Source organism: Euprymna scolopes, chromosome 1 (assembly GCF_053919585.1).
Source record: "Euprymna scolopes isolate OS-2025 chromosome 1, ASM5391958v1, whole genome shotgun sequence".
Classification (NCBI taxonomy): Eukaryota; Metazoa; Mollusca; class Cephalopoda; order Sepiida; family Sepiolidae; genus Euprymna; species Euprymna scolopes.
Window position 1 is genome coordinate 22622924 of NC_136482.1, and position 14753 is coordinate 22637676.

Sequence of the window (14753 nt, forward strand, 5' to 3'; positions counted from 1 at the left end):
TGTGCCTTCCTCATCAGAACCTGTGCCTTCCATCAAGTGCAGATGTGCCTTCCTCATCAGAACCTGTGCCTTCCACATCAACAGATGACCCACCCTTGCTTCTTTAAACGCCTACAATGACTCCAAGTCTAATGAAGAAGACTGTAAATGATTTATTCATGAGAAAGTTGACACCCATGCTGGCCTGAAAGAAAAAAATGATGCCAACAAAGGGCCATCAAAATGCAGTATGGAGAAAGCCTGACCTCAGCTGAATGTTTGCAGCAACTTCAAAAAGACAAAGAAAAGGAAGCAGCAAAAAAAAAAAGAGGGGAGGTCTCAAGGACGAGGACAAGGAACAGGAAGAAAGACTCAGAATGCCGGCATGAGGAGGCTAAAAGTTCCTACTGGACAGCCAGATGTTGACATCACAGAATTATCAAAAAACAGTGATTACTTAGACAGTGATGACGACCCTGAATGGGTTCTTTCCAAAGTCAGAAGGAGCATTTTTGAAAGTTTCTCTACTGCTATGAACTAAAGGTTGTGCAGTTCATCTTTTGTCAGAGACAACAGTTGAACAGTCTCTCTGCACCTTTCGGTTTTCTAGTTATTTATGCCTATGCCTATTCTATGTTGTCAAATAAATGTTCAGTTTACTGGTTGGCTTTATTTCTATCTTCATTTGTTGATTTTTCCCACATTATGTAATTGTCAAAAGGAAGATATGGAATTAGACCATTTTCATATGTGCTCAATGATTTTTTAAGTCAACTTTTTTTTTTACTTTTCTGTTTGATTCTATTTGTTTTTAGTCTGCTTATGATAACTGAACCGGCTGCAATCATTTTATATCTATATCAAAATATTCTAAATTCAACAAAGCAAAAAGTATGGTATGGAATTCCTCCAGGTTACCATACAAAAAATATAAAATAACCACGTTCATTTTTACTTTTTCTTTTTTATGTAGGATTTTAAAAGTTAAATTTCATTATCACAGTATTGTTTAGTCAGTAAATTAACAAGAAGCAAATTTTTAAGAACCCTATAAAATGTTAAAAAAGCCTTTTCAATACATGAAAATTTTTTTAAATTTCAAAGTAAGTTTAAAATGACTTCCTCTTTGACAATTTAAATACTATAGTATAATAGAAAGTTTTGGGTTTTTTTAACTTTTAAATTCAAGTAAACATATCTCAGTTCAAACAAGAATTTATTGATTGAAATAAGCACCATCAGAATCAACACACTTTTGCCAATGCAAAACAAGTGTATTTATGCCAGTAATGTATTCTTGTGGCAATGAAAGCGTTTTTGATATCGCTTAGGTTTTAAAAATATTTTTCACACAGAAAGTTGTTGAAATGCTTGAAAAAGTGGTAGTCATTAGGTGAGAGGTCTAGGGAGTATGGCAGATGAGGCAGAGTTTCGTAGCCCAATTCCTTCAACTTCTGCAGGGTCGGTTTAGCAACGTCTTGTCAGGCATTGTCGTGGAGAAGAAGTGGGCCTTTTCTGTTGACAAATGCTGGGTGTTGTTGTTGAAGTTTCTGATTCATTTCATCCATTTGTTGTCAGTACTTGTCCATCGTAATTGTTTCGCCTACATTCAAAAAACTGTAATGGAGGAGATCGGTCACAGACCACCAAACAGTCAGCATGACCGTTTTTTGGTGCAACTCTTGCTTTGGGAAGTGTCATGGAGCTCTGTAGGCGTCTAACCACTGAGCTGAGCATCGCCGGTTGTTGTAAAGAACCTACTTTTCATCGCATGTCACAATCTGGTCGAGAAATGGGTCAAATATTCGATTTGTTCATGCTGAATTCACATTTTTCAAGGCGTACTTTAAATCTGTAATTTATTATTCTCTTGAATACTTTTCGAACATGAATTTTGTGTTCTTCCACATTTTTGCTTTTTATCAGAAAGTCATCTAAGTATGCCGTCGCAAAATCCAAATCAGCTAGCATCGTATCTATAATTTGTTGAAATAAATAAAGGCAAACGTTATATATATATAAATATATAGATAATTCACACTGCGAATTTACTTTTACAGCGTATGTAATAAAGTCCTCGTTTTCTTTCACAACATTTAGTGATAATAGTTTATATATTATATAATAATATAGTGATAGCTTATAAAGTGTGTGAAACAGTGTCATGTTCACCAAATATTTTCAACAATATTTCAATTGCTTCTTTAAACGACATATCGTCCAGTTTTTTCAGCAGTTGAATTTTATGTATCACAGTGTAGTATCTGTTCTGATGCTAAACTTCATCTTGTCTGTCCTTGGTCAGTGGAGAAATTCTTCATGACTGAGACAATTTTAATTTTGTTCCTATCCAGAGTGGCCCTTTTTGGGAGCTGGATTTTCCCCACATTAAAAACTAACCTTGTGTCTAACTCTGCCTTCATGGGGAGGCACATGAATAGAAACAATATATTTTTTATCTTCTGAAGTCCACTGGAAACGTTACACTGTACCTCGATTTGTAATGAAGTTCAGAGAGTTAATCCCTTCTGCAGAAAAAGATCTTGCACCTTTGTAGTTGCTTTGCTAATACATTTCGAAAGTTTTCATGTTTTAATATTAGATTTTGTAAATCTAACTACTGCTCTTGTAATTTAATTAGTTATTTTCTTCTGTCTGTGTACCAACCTTTTTCTTTTCTATCTTTCCTTTAGTTGTCATTGTTCACAACTACCTACTCATTTAGTGTTTGAAGGGTGCTAGTTTTTGTTTTTATTATAATAATACATCTCTACTATTATATAAAAAGAACTGTTTGTGTGTTCGTTCTCTATGGACTCCAAAACTGCTGGACCGATTTTCTAAAAATTTTGCACAAATGTGCTTCGAATAAGTATCAAATCTTTAATCAAAACAATCCAATTAAAGAGAAAAGTCCAAAGTTAACACTTTTATACAACCTAACATCACAAGTGCATTTGAGAAGTTTTATCACCGCACAAGCAGAAAGGCCCAACCTATAAAATCAACTGTAGATTCTCTTATAAGACAGGGGCATGTTCGAAATGAATGTTTTTTAGCGTACTATTGAATCATGAAACTTGACTCTTGTATGTTTAACGTTAATTCAAGTAATTATCTATAAATAATTTCATAAAATCAACAGTTAGTTCTTTCATAAGACAGAGGCGCATTCAAAATGAATGTTTCTGTTTAGAGATATATTGAACCATGATACTTTACTTTGCATTTTAAACTTTAAGTCAAGCCAGTATTTAAATGTGATTTTATAAAATCAACAGAAGGGTCTCTACAGTGCAATGTAGACTACAAGGTATTGTGGACTGTCACTGTGGGGAGGCATGTGAACTTTCTCTTGGTACACCTTCGGAGTATATACGACATAATCACGTTGACACACTGGTTCCCGTCAGATCACCGAAGTTAAGCAACGTTGAGCCTGGTCATTACTAAAATGGGTGACCAATTTGGGAATTCCAGGTGCTGTATGTAGGAGGACGTCAACACCTCCCTGCAAAAAGTTGCAAAAACCTAACGTCGTCATCTCCCCTAATGGGGATATACATGCGACTGGAGACCGCTTGTGAATTTCATACTCCCATGAAACTTCCTTCTTCGGAGGAAGCCAGTTAAAACCTGAATAGGGTTGGTGCTGACTGCACACACACACACACCTTGGGAGTGGCCGTCCCCAATTAGAACAGGCAATCAATCGATTTGATTGAAAAATTGATTTCACTAATTTTGATGACAAAAGTATGGGAGGATGAAACATTTGTTGATCATCATTCAATCCCGGACAACGTCAGACTTCCCCGGTAGTATATATATGGAGGAAATTATCATCATCATCATCATCATCATGACGGGCTCCTTACCCGGACCAATGTGACTTTTCCTCTCCAGAGTTTCCTGTCTTCTATCGGTTGCCTCAGATCTTTAGGTTCATAGTTGGCGTCGTGTGCTATTTGTTGGATGTACGTGGATCTAGGTCGTCTTCTGCTTGCGCGTCCTCTGCTTGTGCGTCCGTGTCGTGGAGTCCATAGCAATATATCACTCACCAATTTATGCTTGCTCCTTAGACAATGACCGGCAAATCGTAGGCGCCTTTCTCTGATGGTATTAGATATGGCAGGTAGATTGCCATAAAGTTGCTGCTTCGTGGGATGATTTTGCCAAGATATATTTAATATTGTTCTTAGCATATGGATGTATGTGCTGTCTAGTTTTCTTTTCAATCTTTTGGTGAGTGTCCAGGTTGTAGCACCGTAAACAAGGACAGACTCTACCACTGCCCTGAAGAACTGCCTTTTCAGTTTGTCAGCCAGTCTCAAAGTCCATACTGAATGTAGTCCATCCAATGCGGTCTATTCTTTTAAGATGCGAATTCCGATATCTCTCTCTGTGGAAACTATGTTGCTGCCCAGATACGTAAACTCAGTGACTTCTTTCAGTGTTGATCCAACCAAAGCCCTGATCTCTCCCTTCACATTGAAAGTCGTAAACTTTGTCTTATCTACATTTATGTGGAGATCAATGTCATTTGCAGACTTTTCTAGCTTACATAACAGTGTTTGTGCATCCGCAGTGTTGTTCGCTGCGAACAAAGCAATATCGTCTGCGTAATCTGCATCAGTTATGTGTGCTGATTGATGACGTCTGTTTCTGGATTCATTTAGGGTGAAGCCTAGCATGTTGTGTATATCAACAGAGGTGCGAAGTACAAAGTCAAGACAGACAATGAAAAGAAAAGGGGCAAGAGTATCTCCTTGTAGAACCCCAGTGTCAATGTTCCCATCTGGGTTTGGTTTGGTTTTGTTTTAGCTTAACGGCACATCAACCCTTTTCAGGTTATTCAATGCCAAACTCAGGATTAAAAAAAAAAAAAAAATTATGTATTCAAAGAACTTTATGACGTCAAGTATCAATCAATTCTGTATAGTTCAATAGTTTTGTTTGTTTTAATATCTAACGATCTTTTTTTTTTTTTTTTTTAAGTTTTATATATCCTCATATATTCATTCATAAGGTTTAGTTCGGTTGATTCAGAGAATGATTTATATTTTTGTAAAGATCCTTGTTACTCTTAAAAAGGATAATATTTCCTCTAGACAGTTGTTTTCGAAAAGTTTCTTCATGCTGTTGTGTTTGAGGTATTGTTTTCTATCTTTATCTAGAGCTCTACATTCCACAAAAAGATGTTTAATGGTGCAAGTTTTCTGGCAGAATGGGCATTGGGGTTGTTGTTCTTGTTTTAGAATGAAGGAGTGTGTGAGTTTTGTATGGCCAATATGTATTCTAGTTATAACGACTTGTTCTTTTCTGGATTTGGGGGGAGTTTGTCTCCATTTTTCTAGTATGGGTTTGATTTGGTATAATTTGTTATTTGTGTTGTTATTCCGTTGTCGTTGCCATTTTGCATGAATTAATTGATTAATTTTGGGTTTGAAGTTAGTATATGGTATGTTTATTGTATCTGGTTTTAAGTTTAGAGCTGATTTGGCCGCTAAGTCGGCTCTTTCATTTCCTCTTATCCCAATGTGACTTGGGATCCAACATATAAATATTTCTTTGTGTTCGGATAGTGACTCAATTCTATTTGTTAGTTTGATGATTAGTGGGTTTTCAAGTTTTTTGTTATTCAGAGATGTCAAAACGGAAAGTGAATCTGAAAAAATTAGGAATTTCCTATGTTCATCTTTTTCTATAATGTTGAGTGCGAGGTCGATGGCACATATTTCGGCAGTAAAAATAGAGCTTTCTGTTGGAAGAGCTTTTTTAAGAGTTTTTTCATTCGACACTGCAGAACATGCCACTCTATTATGGTCTTTAGAGCCATCGGTGAAAATAGGTAGATGGTCTGGATATTTTAGGAGAATATCATAGGCTTTTTCGTGGTAGATATTAGGGTGGGATTTCGCTTTTGGGAGTTCATTCAAGTTTAAGATTACTTTTGGTTTTTTAAGTATCCAAGGTGGGGCTTTAGGTAGTATATGTTCTTGGATATTTTCTACAGTCATTTCTGATTCCTGCAGTATTGCTTTCATTCTAAGACTAAAGGGCTTTATGGCCTTTCTTTTTGCTTCAAATGCCTCTTTATATCTCGGATTGAATGTAGCTTCATATGCTGGATTATTTCGTTGTGCTTTTAATTTAGTGTAATATTGTGCACCCAGTTTTTGACTCCTTATATTTATAGGGATTTCGTTGGCCTCTGCATGGAGGCTTTCAACTGGGGATGTTCTAAAAGCACCGAGAGCTAACCTCAGTCCTCCATGGCAGATTGGATCTAAAATCTTTAGGTAGGACTTTCTGGCTGATTGGTATATAAAACTACCATAGTCGAGTTTTGATCTTATCAAAGTCCTATATAATTTCATTAGTGTTTCTTGATCGGCTCCCCATTCTGTATGGGCTATTACCCGTAGTAGTTGCAGTCTTTTGTTGCAACTATTTCTTAGATTCTTCAACTATTTCTTAGATTCTTCAATGAATGACAGTTTTTTGTCAAATATAAGGCCCAGGAATTTGTGTTCTTCTACGGTGGGGATTATTGTTCTTCCAAGCTTCAATGTAGGATCATTATGAAGTTTTCTCATGTGGCAGAAATGAACGCATTTGGTTTTTGATTGGTAAAATTTATATCCATTTTCCATTGCCCATTTGTCTAATTTATTTAAGCAGTGTTGGAGTTTGCGTTCGATGGTGCATATATACTTTGATCTGCAGAACACCAGTAGGTCATCTACATATAAAGATCCCTCAACACCAGGGTCCAAACATTTCACTATGCTGTTCATTTTAATATTGAACAGTGTCACAGATAAAATGCTACCTTGAGGTACTCCTTCCTCTTGATTTGTGGTGTCTGAGTAAGTAGTTCCAATGTGGACTCTAAACTTTCGGTCAGATAAAAATCCTTTTATAAATTGTGGGAGTCTGCCTTTTAGTTCAAATTCGTGCAAGTCTCTCATAATTCCATATTTCCACGTAGTGTCGTATCCCATCTGGGGATCTGACCATTGCTCGAGTGTGCTCATATAGCATCATGATAGCATTAATGACTTCATTTGGAATGTCATATGCTTTTAATATGCTGGCCATTTTTCCTCTATGTACAGAGTCGAATGCTTTGGAGAAATCTACAAAGACCATGACTGCTTCAATGTTTTTTGTTTTGACTCCTGCAATCAGTCTCCTAACAGTAAGTATTTGACTAGTAGTAGAGCGATTCTTTCTAAATCCATTTTGGTTCTTCCTGAGCACTTCTTCGATCTTTGGTTGGATACGGTTGAGAAGCATGGCATTGTAGATTGTAAATTAAAGTTTTACAATATCTTTATTAAACTGTTAGGTGAAAGTACAGAATACTTACAAAATACCCTCCCTCTACCCATATTAAGAATGGCTTTCTAAATAATGTTATTTCATCATGGTTCAATAAGTTCACAAGTACCTTACTTTTTATTCTAGTTAACTTTTTTCTTAACTCGTGTTTGCAGTTTATTGCCCACTTCGTTAGTTGTTATTAAAACTTTTTCTTTATATAAAACATTCTTTAGGTAGAAAACTATTTATCAAGTTCATTATTTATTCTATTACTTCTGGAATAATAAAAAGCGGACCCCTTTTTTTTTTTATAGTGAACAATTTCAAAATTTTAACTTAATTGTTGGCTTTTGTTTCCTATTTCTACAAACAGGCTGTACATTTCAAACTAAACTAAAGGACAGAAATAACAGAAAAAAAATGAGATATCCATTATCAACATATTTTCCGTCATTTTGAAACTGCATTAACCTTTCCAGCTTACTTTCCACATAAACTTAGGTGTCCTGGGTAAGACCTCAAACTACATCCAACAGTGGAAACAGAATGAGGATATCCCAAACCACTGTTGCATCCAGGCCTAGCACTTGTTCGTCCCCCTGCCAGGGTTACAATGAAAAGCTTTATCAATGGTTTCCCTTATTTTTCTCTGAGATTTACTTTTTGTTTCCGTTTCTATTATAAACGTATCCCTCGACACCTTTCACTCGCCATTTTAAAAACTGTAAAAGTCAACTTAAATATTAAACTTAATAAAATATTTTTAAATGCTTTGGTTAAAGTCTCAGACTAAACTAAAAAAAAAAAAAATATATAAACCGAATTTTCATCCAATCCATCTTCAATGAAAATCTAACAGCCAATCTTCACTCTGCATTTAAGCCAGCCTTATTAGTTTTTGTAAAGACATTTCAATTTACATACTGATCTGGATGTTAATTTATTTTCTTCAATGCTTCTGCAGTTTGCGAACTGTTCTATATTTTACATGATCTGTAAACTACAGAAGTATCTATTTTTCTAATAAAAAACTATTCAATATAATTTTTTTTTCCTCATGCGCTATTTGGCCCGTTCACTGAAATGTTATTTAGAAAGCTATTCTTAACATAGGGGAGGGTGTTTTGTAACTATTCTGTACTGTCACCTAATAATTTAATAAAAATATTGGAAAATTTGAATTTAACGTTAATTTTAACTATTTTTTAAAATAATATAGTTAAATAGTGCAAAAGCACTTTTTTTTCTAAATTCAAAATAAATCCTGCGGTGTAACGGATATAAATTTGTTACTAATAATTTAACTTCATAATACGCATATATCGAGTACAGGAAATTGCTGAAAAAATCCTTTTCATTCAGTGGCGCCACAGAAACTCTTGTATATAGCTGTGAAAACCCTTTTGTTTTGTTTTTTCTTTAATTCAAGAAATTTCTTTATTAAATCTAATTTTTAAACTTTTGGTGCTTCTACAGAATTTGAATTGAATCAAAGAAGGCCATTCTTAACATGGGAGGGGGTTTGTTGACTATTTTTTTTTTACTTTCACCTATCAATTTAAACGAATGATATCGTAAAAATGAATTAAAATGATTTTGTAAATTATAATGGAACACTGATCGTCTTTTAATGCGAATCAGCAGCCCTAACTGAATTTCAGTACTTAATAATCGATATAATCGAAGTCTTTCTGTGTTTATTGGCTCTTAACATTAATTGGGAAATAAACGCATTTTGGTTAACACTTACGGATATGGTCCCGACGTCCCGCCCGCCTCGTTCAGTGAGAAGCCGTCTGACGTAAGCAGTGTCGAGGCAGAAAATTACCCTAACCCTAAAACCCCTTCAGCATGGATTTGACACGCATTTATTTTGTAAAATTCTAATTATTTGAACTGTTGAATTATCAAAAATTCTAATTAATTGAACTGTTTATTTTGTAAAATTCTAATTATTTGAACTGTTTAAAATAATTTTTAAAAATTCTAATTATTGGAACGTTTTTTTTTTCATAAGTTAACAACTCGGCACTTTATTGAAGGGGTAATTTCTGCCTCGACACCGCTACGTCAGACGGCTTCTCCCATGGCCAGCCACGCTTCTCCCCGAACTCAGAATGAGGCGGGACGTCGGGACCATATCCGTAAATGTTAACCCGCATTTTATTTATTTATTTTTTTTTTATAGCTATTTTGAATTAAAACGCACAGTGAAAATGTTTGTAGTCAACTTTTAGTTAATTCAAACTTTTATTTAAACACTTAAAATATCCTAAACATTTTTCGAATTCGGGTCATCATTTGATTGGATAATTTGAACCACGTGTCGTGAACCAATGTAATCATTTTGGCAAACATAATTTTTTTTTTTTTTTTTTTTGTATTTACACACTTGTTACCGTGCTGAAATGATGTTATCTAGAAAGCTATTAACATGCAGGGAGGAGTGTGTTGTAACCTTTTCTGTACTTTCACTTGACGATTTAATAAACAAAAATTCGTAAAAAAAATTGAATTAACTCGAAACTCGTCTTAAAATACTGCGGTAACATAAATGCAAAATACCTTTTTTATTTTTTAAATAAAAAAGGTTAATTCAACAAGCTGATTTATGGAAATTTCGGTAAATCTGACTCTCGGAATACCCTGCCCAAATCACCGCTAAAAAAATCGTCTGTCTCCATCAAACTTAACCACCGAACCGGAACTCTAAAACGAAATGAAACAATCATTATTACTAGAAAAGATGTATTTGCCGTGTTATTATTTTAGTAAGAATGAATTACTATTTCATTATCTTTCTTACTAAAATGAAATAAAGCGAAAGTAAATATTTTTTTTGTAATAGGCTGGCCACCCATCGAAAATCACTTCAGTTCAAATTCTGTAGAAGTTATCAACATATTAAAGTGCTTGACAAGTACTGCTTGTTGAGGTGGAATTTGACAATACAAGTAGAACATTATTTCCAACAGATTTTCTCTTCGTTCTAACTTGTTGCGGGGTCAAACGTCAATTACCACCAAACCTACAACTAAAAGATAACACAGACAAGACGACGAAAAATGACAATGGCAAAGAGATGACAAATGCACTGGGTACCGTCGTGAACGAATATAGATCCGTTCAGGTTTATTTTTCAAAAAGAAACTGAATGGTGGTAGGTCTCAGGCTGAGCTGGTGAACCAGATCAGGCTGTCGGAAGATGACTCCCTTACACAAATACACCTACATTAACAACTTTGTTTTTGTTTTTCCTTTTAATTATTTGCACAACCAAGGCATGTTCTACAAAACCCAAAACAAAAACAGCCCTCTTCCCCTCCCTCCCCCCTTTTCCATCCCACTTCCTTACTGGCTTCATAACGTAAAACATTCCAGCAAATAATACTACAACCCTCTTCCTTTGCAAAACTCAATTGAATAACCTGAAAAGATTTCATTTGAATCCTTTTTCAAATAATTTAACTTGATTGAAATTTGAAAGTCATTGTAGCAAACAAGTGTTATAATTAAATTTTATCCAGTTGATTTCAACTGATATTTACTTTATTACTATTGTTAAAAGAATGTTAGAGCATTCAAGCACCTTGTTTTTGTTTGTATATTCTCAAACTGAATTAGATTTAGTTATAATCAATAATTATAGACATGTTTACCAAGGCACAATTAAAATTTATTTTGCAATAACATTGCTATACAGTTGAAATCGTTCTTATCTCAACAATAATCTATTTCGAATATCATATAACAGCAAAAATATTTGTCTGCTTCTTGTAAGCACATCCATACTTTTTGAATTAAAAGGAACCCTTACCCCCCTCCCCAATCAAAATTTTACTTATAATAATAAACCAATGATAACTAATAAATGTTTTCTTAAACGATGCTAGGGCTCTGTTGGTGGGGCTTTAGAATACAATAACAGCCCTCCCCCCTCTCCTGCGAAGAGTAAAAGTCCCTCAATGGGGTCACCTGTTGGCTGAAGGTGGCATCCCGTAATGAATACAAAAAGGATCCTGGTGACTGAGCAACTGATACCTAGGGAAATAAAGGTATCAGTTGCAACACTCCGCTTTGGCCTCGTACTGGGCCAGACGGGTGGTCGGAGGAGCCCGATCCGATCAATCGGCTGGTTATGTCTAGCTTACCACTTATACACATATAATCTTCACCAAATCTAAATACTACACGACACTCCCCCCCATCAATACTGATCCCCAAATAAGTGGTGAAAGCGGTGACTGAAAGTCAATTGTATATAGTGAACAAGGACTAGACATGGATGTTTTTCTCTGATCTTTCCCATATTTTACTTGGATGGGAGAAATTAAGATACACAAATGTTCGAAGCCTACATTATGTACAAGTATATCATACCTGTAACCCTGTTGTAGCCAGGGCGAATGTGCTTCCCCCGTGTGCATCCCAAGTAGGGCTAAAAGGTGGGTCGGGAACAGGGATAATGAATTCCAAAACAAATAGACCCAATATGAGTTACAAAAACCCAAGTAAAAAAAGAATATTAGACAGTTCTGACAATGACACGAATAAGAAACCAGATAACTATCCGAACTTTATAGTAATGGAGTCAACTGGAGAAATGCCTTCAACCAAAATCTCCCCCTTCAAGATAGGAAAAATACTATCAGAAAAGGTCAAACCTAAATTAGTCAAAAAATTAAGAAACGGTACTCTTCTGATAGAAATTTTTACTAAAGCGCAGGCAGATGAACTTTTAAAATGGAAACTTTTTGACAATATAAAAATAAAAAATACAAAACACTAAACATATGCAAAGGAGTGGTGAAAAGCCCTGAACTTTCACTTTGCTCCATTGACGAACTCTTTTCAAATCTAAAAGAACAAAATGTAACAGATGTCAGAAGAATTCAAATAATAATAAAAAAAAATGGAGAAATGATAAACACACACACACGCATACATACTAACCTTTAACCAACAAAAAATTCCACAAGAAATATAAATAGCCTACGAGAAACTAAGAGTTGAAATATACATCCCCAACCCACTGTGTTGCTTTAACTGTCAAAAATTTGGTCACCATCAGGACTGATGCACACACCAGCCAGTGTGTGGAGAAAACAACAATCATATCAACTGTCAAAAAACTTATAAATGTGCCAACTGTAAAGAAAATCACAGTGCCTACTCCAAAGACTGCGAAATCTGAAAAAAAGAAAAGGAAATCATTAAAATTAAACACACATTAAACATGACCTACCCAGAAGAAAGTAAAAGGACAATAACAGCTAAATATTCAGAAATAACAAAAAAGAATACTCACAACACCAATAAATACAACAACAATTAGTGCACAACAAATCTTGATATTAAAATCCAAGACCTCACCAACCAAATCAAAATATTGATAAATACAATTGAAAAAATGAAAAAAACAAATATGAATAAAACCTCACTAGAACCAAAAATCCAAACACCACACCTAATAGACCAGAAACAAATCCAAAAAAAAAAAAAAACAGAACCAGACCTAATTAAACAAAAACTACAAATAAACCCACAAATTCTCCTCCACAATAGCTTTAAAGCATTGGAGATCGAGAACTCTGAAGTGCAGAATACCAACAATAAGAAGAGTCCTTCAATCCCCCACAAGAGTTCTAATATAAAAACAGATAACAACAAGCAAAAAAAGACTTTTCAAAAACATCTGAACAGACAAGAACAATAAATAGGAAAAATTCTTTGAAGAAAACCAGCCCCACAAAAACCAGATCATGGAGAGAATGGTAAACACCAGATTAATTTGGTTTCTGAAAACAAATAAAATATTAACTAATTTTCAATGTGGCTTCCAAAAACATTGGAGCACAACAGACCATTTAATTCGATTAGAAACTTTCATCAGAAATTCATTTATACAAAAAAGCATATGACTGCTTTTTTCTTTGATCTTGAAAAGGCGTACGGTACCACATGGAGGTACAACATCATGAAAGATCTCAAAGAAGCTGGATTGAAAAGAATACTACCCATCTTTATCAACAACAGACTATTCAATGTCTGTGTAGAAACATGCCTCTCGGACATCAAGGAACAGGAAACAGGAGTCCCACAGGAAGTATTTTGTCAGTAACATTATTCAGCCTAAAAATTAACAATATTGTTGGATGCATAAACCAAGGCTTCGATTGTTTTCTATATGTTGATGATTTTTTATTTGCATACAGCTTGAAACATATCCATCTAATTGAGCATCAACTTCAACAATGCATTGACAAAATAAAAAAAATGAACAATTAAGGATGGCTTCAAATTTTCCATTAATAAAACAAAATCTGTACACTTTTGTCAACTAATAAAACTGCACCAAGATCCTCTTTTAAAACTAGATGATACTCTTATTCCTGTTGTAAATGAACATAAATTCTTAGGGTTAATACTAGACAAAAAACTTACATTCATCCCTCACATCAAACACCTTAAAAATAAATGTAATAAAACTCTCCAGCTAATGCAGGTCATTGCCCTCACAGATTGGAGAGTGGACAGACAAACCCTATTAAAATTATAAAGATCACTAGTGTGATCAAAACTAGATTATGGAAGCTTCATTTACGGTGTCACCAGAAAGTCTTACATAAAGATATTGGATACTGTTCAATATCAGGGCCTCAGGCTTGCACTGGGAGCCTTTCGAACTTCCCCCATACTCAAATCCTTAAAGATTAAAAACTTAAATAACCCGCTACTCATCAAACTATTACAAAAAATACACACTCTTTCACAAAACAAAAATATCAAATTCTGCTGGATCCCTAGTTATTTTGGAATTCAGGGCAATGAAAAAGTCAACATAGCTACCAAAAACGCATTAAAACTCAATAAAAGCAATATAAAAATTCCACACTGACTACAAACAACAAATAAATAATCTCATTATAAAGAAATGGCAAGAAAGATGGAATAACTGTCCAAATAACAAGCTTTTCAAGATCAAACCCACAATAGAAGAACGATTACCAGATGCCAGAAAATCACATAGAGAGGAAGTGATTTTGTCCCATATTCACAGAGGACACATAACCAACTCCTTCCAGCTAAAAAAAGAAGACCCTCCAGAATGTTTTGCATGTCAAGAACCTTTTATGGTAAAACACTTTCTTTTGGATTGTGGCGATCTCACACATATCCAGCAAAATTATTACAATGTCAACAATATGAAAGAACTTTTTAAAAAATAAATTCCAACAAAATACTAACATTTCTGAAAAAAGTAAATTTATATAAAAAAATATAACTTCAACTCAATCCAACTCTACCCTCACTGACCCAGAACAACAAAAAAAAAAAAGCACATCACCTAATGATGCAAAAAAGGCTGACTTGACTTACTGAATAAATTAAAATATCTAATCCACAAAAAAAAAAAAAAAAAATGAAACTCTGCATTAAATAAC

The 14753-nt window shown here is 34.5% G+C and overlaps 1 pseudogene; it reads left to right on the forward strand.

Moving 5' to 3' along the window:
- The first annotated feature begins 3352 nt into the window (after positions 1-3352).
- LOC145283963 (5S ribosomal RNA) lies at positions 3353-3471 on the forward strand (annotated as a pseudogene).
- Positions 3472-14753: the final 11282 nt, after the last annotated feature.